The sequence below is a fragment of the Coptis chinensis genome, chromosome 4 (genome assembly GCF_015680905.1).
Source record: "Coptis chinensis isolate HL-2020 chromosome 4, ASM1568090v1, whole genome shotgun sequence".
Lineage (NCBI taxonomy): Eukaryota > Viridiplantae > Streptophyta > Magnoliopsida > Ranunculales > Ranunculaceae > Coptis > Coptis chinensis.
In genome coordinates, this window is record NC_141459.1 from 23,315,674 (window position 1) to 23,326,873 (window position 11,200).

The 11,200-nt window shown below is 38.7% G+C and overlaps 1 pseudogene; it reads right to left on the reverse strand.

The window, feature by feature from the left end:
- Nucleotides 1-9,722: 9,722 nt before the first annotated feature.
- On the reverse strand, nucleotides 9,723-10,226 carry LOC147502726 (rust resistance kinase Lr10 pseudogene; annotated as a pseudogene).
- Nucleotides 10,227-11,200: the final 974 nt, after the last annotated feature.

Genomic DNA, 11,200 nt, shown 5'->3' on the forward strand with positions numbered 1-11,200 from the left:
GGGGGCATAGAAATACGTGTAATTAAGGCATCTGTTAGGATATAGATATGTATAATATGCATTTGTTTTCAAGTTAAAAATTTCAAAAATATAAATAAATAAGTTTATGCTATACACTTAGGAATATTGGTATTGTTTTCTTTCTCTATGCTTTTAACAATCTAGAAGTCTCAATGTAGCTTTTGCATCGAATAATTGTTAGAAACTTAGGTTAATATGTAGGTAATAATCTTTGCATCTATCTATAAATATATTACATGAGTATCTATGATTGTTAGTAGTAAGTTTGAAATCTAGGCTAGAGTATTTATTCTACAAATCGTGAGAATATAGCCTAAAAAGCCTTATATGAAGCGAAATATTTGAGAAATGACACAAGGGAGAAGTAAAATCCGGATAGAAATCACACCGTCCACTTGCTTGATCACTATGCCATATCCTAAGCGAGAATTTAGGCCCTCTTTGGATCGATATAGCCAAAAATTCAAACCTATGAATTATTTTCCGCTAGTTAAGCCCCTCGAGCCTTTCTTTAGCCTTCCATAAACCACAATTTCTTTACCCCATTACAAAAAAACAAAACAAAATAAAAAATTCAACTTACCCAATCTAGAATAAGTCCGAGAATAGAATGAGTGAAGAAAGAAGAAGAGAAAAAACCTGTGTAAACAAAAATTAGTTAGTTGCTTGAGGAAAAGAAAAGAAGTTTCCAAAGAAAAAAGAAAAAAAAAAATAGAAATAAATAAAAACTCCAAAAATAGAATAAAAGGGAGTCAAAAGCCAAAGAAAAAAAAAAAAAAAAAATATGGCTAATGATGGAAACAAAAGATAGAAAAAAAAGAAAATAACAAGGTTTTCTAAGTTATATAATATGAAGACTCTATTATCTCGGACTTGTCCTTTTGTATATCCATTTCCTTCCTTCTTAAACCATCTCCTAATCCCAAGAACACCTAATAAAGACCTCTAGCTCAATTAGGAATAGGTTAGTGTGATAGTAAGTGGCAGTTGTGTTTGATCGACTCCGGCTTCCTTGTGTGTCATTGAGATTGTAAGGTAAAGTGTGCCCCCGCGACACTTGGAGTATGAAACTTGAGCGGAAAAATCGAGTGATTTTTGTCTTGACTTTTATGTGAGGACCTACTTAAGGGGCGTTATTCGAAGTTTTCAGAAAGCGGACACGCTAAGCATTTCATAGCATTACTCATTGTATATATGTTTATTAAGTAGATGATTGATTATTATGCATATATTAGCTTAGGTTTCGACATGATTATTACGTATTCAATTGCTAGTGAGATGTATAGATAGTTGAGACATGAATGAGGAAACAATAGTTTTATTTCTTAGTCGTTGTAGTATAGATGAAGTTTGTGAGTACCTTCTTTGGAAAACTCTCGCGAGGCTATAACTTCGTCCACTAGGGAATTCCTAGTGGTTTAAGGCCTTGTTGCATATGGGTCAATGCAATCGCGACTTTCAATAAACGAGTAGATAGAACTCCATTTTTGGTCACTTATTCTAATTTCTCATCTTTGCTTGAGGACAAGCAAAATGATGTTTGGGGGTGGTTTGATAAGAGCCCAAAACTGTAGTTTTAACCCCTTAACAATCATACTTTTAGACCAATTATGTGAGTAATAATTAAGAGTTAATACCGACACGTGTTTTATGCATTTCGGGCTTCAAAGTCTATTATGTGCGAGAAATGTGCCACTTTAGCGAGATAAAGGAGCAAAGGTCGGTTGCTAAGGAGTTACGTGAATAAAGGCCAAGATTCAAGGAGACAAAGCCTTTGTAAAAGCCGGTCAAAAGCTGAAAAGTCAACACGAGGCGTAAAGAGTGCACAAGTCGATAGAACTTAGAAAGCCGTATCTTTGGACTCATATCTCGAATTGGGAGTAGCTTATGTCAAAACGACCGACTCGAAAAAAGAGCTTTCCAATGGTCCAAGCCTTGGCCCAATCAGAGGAGCAGAAGTGGACGAAACATCTGTCGAAGCAAACTACAATTTGAAGAGCCCATTTTGGACTAAAGAAAATTGGGTTTTGGGCCGATTTTCCGCCCAAAACATGGCTCCAAGCCCATGCACGATTTTTGGATCTGGAAGTATAAAACAAAAGCTTGACTCTTTGTTAATGGCAATTAGGTTAGGTAGAAAAAGTAGTTAGGTTAGGAAGCTAATGTTAATGGAGTTTAGGGTTAGAATAATTTTTAGATCTAGAATTAAATCTCTATTTTAATTAGTTTTCATTTCCCTTGTTTTAATTTAAAGTATTAAAATATTGTTCTTGCTTCATTAGATAAATAAAGTAGTTTATTATTGATCAAATTCAATTTTGTCATTTATCTATTGCTTAGATCTAATTTCATTTCTTGGTTGTTAGTCATTTTCAGTAGTTATTGATGTTGGGTTGGATTATTGTTCATTAAATTCATAAATTAGGTTGTCTTCATTTTGATTCTTAGACTATTGTTAAATTTAGATTTATAAAGTTTTAATTTCAATTTAATTTAATTATGTCTTATTGTTATTATTGTTCTTGTGTTGGGAATGGTAGTATAGAAATTTCACACCAAACACATCACTCTCACCATTGTTCCTTTTGGTTTGATTAGTTGAATTCTATTTATTCTTGATAGATTGAGAGTGGAACGAATCCTGACTCTCTGATATTACTTCATTATTGAGAGTAGGAATATTGATATAAACACGTATTTACGTATTATGATTATTTGTGTTTACGCATAGATAGTTAGAATACGTAAAATCACTGTTATCATTGCTCAAGGGGGGAAAGTCTGTCAATTAAAGAAGTCTCTTTACGGGCTCAAGCAGTCTCCTAGAGCTTGGTTTGCGAAGTTTAGTCAGGTTTTGATGGCTAATGAAATGACTAGGTGTGAATATGATCATTCCGTGTTTTACCGAAAGACCCAGCAAGGGATTATTGTCTTAGTTGTGTATGTTGATGATATCATTGTCACAGGGTCTGACAAACAGGGTATTGATCGACTTAAAGTCAATCTCTCAAGATAGTTCCAGACCAAAGATTTAGGAGAACTGAAGTATTTCTTAGGCATTGAAGTTACCAGGTTCCCTGGTGAAATTCATCTCTCACAAAGAAAGTATGTATTAGACACCTTTCGGTGAGAGGAGGTAATTTAGGAGCTTCGCCCGATGAGAGACTCCTATGGATTCGAACGACAAACTCTAGTCGGATGTTGGAGAAATGTATGTCGATATTGAGGGATACCGTAGATTGGTGGGAAAGCTGATCTATGCTACTATTACTCGCCCCGATATCTCCTTTGCAGTCAGTGTAGTATCTCAGTATATGCATGCACCACGGATTCCTCACTACCAGGCAGTTATTCGTATTCTGAGGTATTTGAAAGGTTCTCTTGGTCGTGGATTGGTCTATTGTTCTAATGGAAATTTTGATGTTGTTGGATATTAGGATGTCGATTATGCGAGGATCGGTTTCGGATAGGCGTTCCACCTTGGGTATTGTACTTTCCTTTGTGGAAATTTGGTGACATGGAAGAGTAAAAAGCAAACAGGTTGTGTCAAAGTCTAGTCAGAGGAAATTTGAGTATAGAGCTATGGCTCAAGGGCGGAGTGAGTTAATGTGGATTAAATGTCGCGCTACATGAGTTAGGTTTCGAGGTACGACTACCGATCCCTCTTCATTGTGACAATCAAAGTGACCATTCATATCGTTTCTAATCAATATTTCATGAGAGAACTAAGCACATAGAGGTAGATTTTCATAATGTCAGACATAAGGTTGAAACAAAGGAGATAAGTACTCCTTATGTGGCTTCTCGAGATCAGTTAGCTGATATCTTCACCAAACCGATTGATTCGGTCCGGTTCGAAGTTATATTGGTAACAAGTCGGAATGAAATGGCGATATCTATGCTCCAGCTTGAAGGGGGGTGTTGAAGTATGTAGTGTCGGTCTCACACATTCTATAAGTGTGAAACCGTACCTTATTTAGCTTGTTGCTATTTAGGTTATTCCATCTCTAGTATAAATATATGTATTGTAGGTTAGGGTAAATATACTCTAAACCCTACCTTCTTCTTGTGCCTCCATCCTTTCTTCTTCTTCTTCTTCTACACACTCAATCCCTTTAACCTAACAAGCTAACTACCATATGTATCTCCTAGCATAAATAACACACTCATACACCATATATTACAGCTTTAAACAAAAGCATCTTTTGCTGAAATGGACGAGGTGGTATTCCAATTTCAGCATGTCCTTCCCACATTTGTACTACACTATCCATGGAAGGCCTATTTGATGGGATATTGTTGAGAAAAAGGTATTTTTTTCTTTTTCACGTGTAGGGCGCGACTCGTGCTCACTTTTACCTTGACAAGGGCGCGCCCTGCGCTCATGCTTTTGGTGACCTCCAGGAGTTTAAAAGCGACCAGCTTTCGTTTTTCTTGGAGGAAGGCGACAAGCGTTCCACCATTTTCAACCACGAAAATTCACTGTTTAGGAAGTTTTTCTGAAATAGTATAAATATAGGTTTTTTCTGTAGAAACCTAACTTTTCTAAAACCAAGAAAAGAGAGATTATAAGTGAGCAATTCTTTGTGAGTTGAGTGTTCATTCTTTGTGAGTGAATTGAGAGACTTGTAATCTGTTACTCACGGACATCTAGTAAAGCTTGGAACTTCGCGATTGTGGACGTAGCAAATTGCGAACCACAATATATCTCATCTTGTGGTTTGTTCTTCTTTTACATTAATTGTTTTACTTTATATGCTTGTTATTTGATATTGAGAAGTGTTGGGATATTGCTTGGAGGGTGTTGAAGTCTTATCTATTGAGAAGGATCGATCCTTGTGTTGGATTGATCTGTTTGTTGTGGGTAACGTTGTTTCTGCAGTTATTTATTCACAACAATTGGTATCGGAGAGTAGGTATACGACCTAGAATTTTGAGTTTAGTGCTCGAAATTTGTGTAGACAAGGTGTTCGATTAAATTCCGAAATGAAATTATTTTTTGGGTTATTTTGTATAACCTGAAAGATGGCTCCCAATATGTCAAACGCAAGGTTTGAAGTAGAGAAGTTTAATGGGAAGAATAACTTTGGGATTTGGCAAATCCAAGTAAAGGACATTCTCATCCAACAAGGTTTGCACAAGGCTTTAAAGGGGATTAAATCTAAAAGTATGAGTAATGATGATTGGGAAGAGTTCGATCTTCAGGCTTGTTTATCAATTTGGTTATGTCTTGCTAATGAGGTCATGTATAGTGTGATGGGAGAAAATACCGCTGCCGGTATTTGGCTCAAACTAGAGTCTATGTATATGACCAAGAGCATGACGAACAAGATGTACCTTAAGAAGCGTCTTTATCGGTACATGATGGTGGATGGTTCAACGATGCAAGAGCACGTTAATGAGTTCCGTCGGCGCCTAGCGGATTATTTGAATGTTGGTATGAAGATGGATGATGAGGATCAAACGACATATTTAATATTCTCCTTGCCAGAAAGCTATGAGCATCTAATGACTACATTTATGAACAGAGAAGACGTCGATCTTGACGAAGTTCAGAGTGCACTTCTTTCTTATGAGTTGATGAAGAAGACACGTGTAGAGAATATCATTGATGCAAGTCAGGGGCTAGTGGCAAGAGGAAAGTCGTATGAAAAGGCTTCTACAAGCAATGAGAAGTCTAGGTCCAAGTCAAAGAAGCCTTTGACACATGTGAAGTGCTACAATTGCGATGAAAAGGGACATTATGCAAGTAATTGTCTTCACCCGAAGAAAGAGAACAAGAGAGATGGTAAGAATAAAGGAAAGGCAAAAATTGAGGCAAGTTATGCTTCAGGCTCTGAAGGGAACGAGTTGCGTTTCTGTGTGTTCACACAAGACTATATGGCTGAAAGGTGGAGTCTTGATTCCGGATGTTCCTACCTTATGTGCCCGAATAGAAAATGGTTTACTTCTTATGAGAGCATTAATGGTGGTTCCATTTTGATGGGTAATGACGTTGCTTGTAAGATGGTAGGAATTGGAACTATACGGGTCAAGATGCATGATGGTATAGTGAAGACTTTAACTGATGCGAGGCATGTTCCTGAGCTAAAGAAAAACCTTATTTCTCTTGGTACCTTGGATTCCAAAGGCCACAAGTTTGTGGGCGAAGGTGGAGTCTTAAAGATTGTCAGTGGCTCTTTAACAGTTATGAAGGGTCAAAGACATGGAACCTTGTATACTTTGATGGGTAGTACGGTGATAGGTGATGTAGCAGTGGGTGCATGTAGTGATGATTCTGAGTGCACTAAGATGTGGCATATGCGACTAGGGCATATGAGTGAAAAAGGTTTGTCTGAGTTATGCAAGTGAGGGTTCTTGAAGGACTTGAAGAAGCCAAGTATGGGTTTCTATGAGCATTGCTTCTATGGGAAGCAGTGCAGAGTCAAGTTCAAGTCAAACAAGCACACGACAACAGGTATCCTTGACTATGTGCATACAGATGCTTGGGGACCCTCCAGAGTGGCTACTAAAGGAGGTAACCCTTATTATGTCTCATTCATTGATGATCATACCCACTATGTGTGGGTGTATATATATGATGAAAACGAAAGATGAAGTGTTTGAGATATTTAAGAAGTGGAAGGTAAGGGTTGAGAATCGCACAGATAGGAAAGTAAAGACACTACTGATCACAAATAATAGTCGCGAGTATATACCTATGGGCCTTTCAAGAGTTTTGTGCACAAATGAGGAATTACCGGGCATTGATCGGGGGGGGCTTTTAGAGAATGGAATGGCAGAAAGGATGAATAGAACCTTGCTTGAAAGAGCGAGATGTTTGTTGTCTAATGCCAGTCTAGGCAAAGAGTATTGAGCGGATGCGGTGCCCATGGCGTGTTACACGTATAATAGGTCACCGGTTCAGTATAGATTGCAAGACACCTTATGAGGTGTGGTCGTAACCCAAAGTGATTATAGTATTTTGCGAGTGTTTGGATTGACTGCTTACTACCATGTGAGGGAGAGCAAGCTAGATCCTAGAGCTAAGAAAGTCATATTCTTAGGCTTCGCAAATGGGGTAAAGGGATACAGATTGTGGTGTCTAGAATACCACAAGTTCCTGGTCAGCAGAGATGTTACATTTGATGAGATTTTCGTGTTATCTTTCAGTAAGCCGGAAAGAGCTGGGCAGAATGGTGAGTCTATAGAAGTTCAAGCCACTGAGCTTGAGTTGTCTGATGCAGTAGATGACTAGTTGGTTCATGATGAGGTACCAAATCATTGAACCACACAGCAACAGGAAAAAGAGCAAGAGCATCCTCAACTTGTATTGGATGACCCTAGGCCAAAGAGACAAGTTAAAGAAGTGCACAAGTATGGGCACGAGAAGCCGGTGAAACACTATGGTCAGGTGGATTTAGTGGCATATGCACTGAATATCGAAGATGATGAGCTAGATAGTTTCAAGGAAGCTGTTAGAGATGCTCATTACAGAGATTGGTTGGTTGCTATGCAAAAAGAGATGGAGTCTCTTGATAAAAATCACACATGAGACCTAGTTTTTTTGCCAAAGGGCAAAAGGACTATCAGCAGTAAATGGGTGTTCAGAAAGAAAAAGGTCATTCCTGAGTTCGACAATACTGGGTAAAGGGCAAGAGTAGTAGCAAAGGATTTCTCACAAAAGGAAGGAGTCAACTACAATGAGGTATTTTCCCCGGTGGTCAAACATACTTCCATTCGTGTGTTATTGAGTTTAGTTATTCACTTCGACTTGGAGTTAGAGCAACTTGATGTGAAAATTGCTTTCTTGCATGGGGACTTAGAGGAAGAGATCAATATGAGATAACCTAAAGGGTTTGTCGTTGCTGAGAAAGAAGATCATGTATGCAAATTGAATCGGTCACTGTATGGGTTAAAGCAATCGCCCAGGAAATGGTACAAGTGCTTTGACACGTTCATGATGCAACATGAGTACACCCGAAGTAAGTATGACTGCTGTGTCTACTTTAGAAGGCTTCGTGGTAATGACTTCATCTATCTCCTGCTTTATGTGGATGACATGCTTATTGCTTCCAAAAGCATGATGGAGATAGACAAGTTGAAATCTCAACTTAGCTCTGAGTTTGAGATGAAAAATTTAGTTGGAGCCAAGAAGATACTGGGTATGGAGATTGACAGAGATAGGAAGAAGCGACGGATAGTTGTCACTCAGAAGAAATACCTTCAGAAAGTAATTTCTCGATTTGGTATGGAGAATGCAAAGTCAGTTTCTACACCTTTAGCTGGGCATTTTAGGCTTTCAGCTAAGTTCTTTCCTAGTTCGGTGGAGGAACAAAAGCATATGGCAAATGTTCCTTATGCAAGTGCCGTGGGCAGTTTGATGTATGCTATGGTGTACACATGCCCAGACATTTCACAGGCAGTTAGTGTTGTAAGTAGGTATATGACAAATCCTGAGAAGCAACATTGGGAGGCAGTGAAATGGGTACTAAGGTACTTAAAGGGTACCTTGGATGTGGGATTAGCTTATGGTGGAGGCACTTGTTATGTTAGTGGGTTTGTGGATTCTGATTATGCAGGTGATCTAGATAGACGACGATCGACTATTGGTTATGTGTTTTGGATGCATGGTGCACGGTTAGTTGGAGGTCTATGCTACTGTGCTCTGATTGCTCTATCTACTACTAAGGCAGAGTATATGGCAATGGCAGAGGCAGTGAAAGAGGCACTATGGCTTCGAGGTCTTCTAGATGATATGGGTATTGAGCAGAACAGTGTTGTTTTATATTGTGATAGTCAGAGTGCTATTCATTTGGCGAAGAACCAGGTTCATCATGCTCGGACCAAGCATATTGATGTCCATTATCACTTTATACGGGATGTCGTTGAGAATGGTGATGTAGCACTTGAAAAAGTGGACACCCATGACAATCCTGCTGATATACTGACGAAAGTTGTCACCGGAGTTAAGTTCCAACACTGTTTGGACTTGCTCCAAATCCTACATGTTTGAAAGTTCCCTTTGTAGGCATGGCCCTTCGGGGCAGTTGACTGCGAGTCTTCCTTACTAGATGTGTTCCTACTGGATGTGTTCGGCTCAGTTTTATGTGTTAAAACCTCACCGAGGTGGAGAATGTAGAGAAAAAGGTATTTTTTTTTCTCTTTCACGTGTAGGGCATGACTCTCGCTCACTTTTGCCTTGACAAGGGCGCGCCCTGCGCTCATGCTTTTGGTGACCTCCAGGAGCTTAAGCACAACCCGCACTCATTTTTGCTTGGTCGAGGGCGACCCGACCACCGTTTCCAACGCGACTAAATTCATTGTTTCGAAGTTTTTCCGAAATAGTATAAATATAGGTTTTTCAGTAGAAACCTAACTTTTCCAAAACCAAGAAAGAGAGATTATAAGTGAGCAATTCTTTGTGAGTTGAGTGTTCATTCTTTGTGAGTGAATTGAGAGACTTGTAACTGTTACTCGGACATCTAGTAAAGCTTGGGACTCGCGATGTGGGCGTAGGCAAATTCTTTGAACCACGATATATCTCGTCTTGTGGTTTGTTCTTCTTTTACATTAATTGTTTTACTTTATATGCTTGTTATTTGATATTGAGAAGTGTTGAGATATTGCTTGGAGGGTGTTGAAGTCTTGTCTATTGAGAAGGATCGATCCTTGTGTTGGATTGATCCGTTTGTTGTGGGTAACGTTGTTTTCACAGTTATTTATTCACAACAGATATGTTGAATGCACCAAAAACCCACTAAACACATTATCCTCTGTACAACTTTGTCTTCTTGATTTATGTTCTGTTCATACCCATCAATCTCAAAAGAATCATCACCATCCACTCTTCTCATCAGTAAAGGAAATTCATCTTTCTCGACTTTGTTATATAGCCATTCTGGAAAATAAACTTGACTAGACTCGGATGCTTCGGGTTCATAGTTCTTCCTCCTACCAACCATCTCCAGAAGAAGCATCCCATAGCTGTAAACATCAGATTTTTCCATCACTGGACCGAAAGTCTTGAACCACATTTCTGGTGCCACATTCCCTGGAGTTCCTTGAGCTACTGTTAGAGACACATGACTATGATCCTTGTCAATCAATTTTGCCAGCCCAAAATCTGCTACTTTTGCAAAGAAATTAGAGTCAAGCAAAACATTTGGAGGTTTAATGTCGCAGTGCAAGATTCTATTCCTGCAACCTTGGTGCAAGTAGAGCATTCCCCTAGGCCCTAGTTGTTTCCAAGGCTATGTTATACACTTGTTTAGAACTTAGTTCTCTGTAAATAATTCTGGAACTTTCCATTGCAACTCCATCATTTTCGTTCTTTATACTAAAAATATATTTATCTAAAGACCTTTCTCCATGAACTCGTAAATGACTGCAAAGGTGTCACCATCAACACAGTATCCCAACATGCCCACCAAGTTATGGTGGTGTACATTCCCAATTGTTGTGACTTCGTTCATAAATTGTTTCTGAGTGTGCCTATATTTCTTCAAGATTTTTACAGCTACTGGTACTTCATCTCCGCTTGTATCAATCGTTCCTTTGTAGACAGTACCAAAACCCCCTTCACCAATTTTTGATGAGAAGTTGTTGGTAAATTTTCTTAGCTGAGAATAGGAGTACCTCGTTGGAGATATGCTTGAAATGGTCCCCCTGTCGAAGTAGATATTAATCTTTCGTCGATGAGCAAGAATCACCACCAATGCAACAATGACTACCATAAATAGTACCGCAGCAGTAGCAGAACTCACTGTGTTGAAGGTAGGTAACTGCTCATTAGACTGGAGTAAGCTCATACTAGATGTATTAAAAATGATTGCAATGTTACTTCTGGAAATAGTTGCATTGGTAGAAACTAACCATAGCAAATTTACACATGGATGAACAAAATATATATTTGTCGTTGCACTAAAATCCAGTACATCCAATTCCAAGCAATCATGATCAAATCGGTATATGGACTAATATATTGACTGGAAGCATGCAAAATAACTTTAAATGTATTAAGAGCTAAATTTACCTGCAATAACTGCTCTGGATGGTCCAGACCGCCTTTTGCCTGGCTCGTTCACCCAAGTTGATAGGTCCTCCAAAGTTCCTGATTAAACAGAAAGAGCTAACGTGAGGAACTGAGGATTGTAACAACTTTTCTACTTGAATAATTGTTGGGAGATTGTAGATGTTG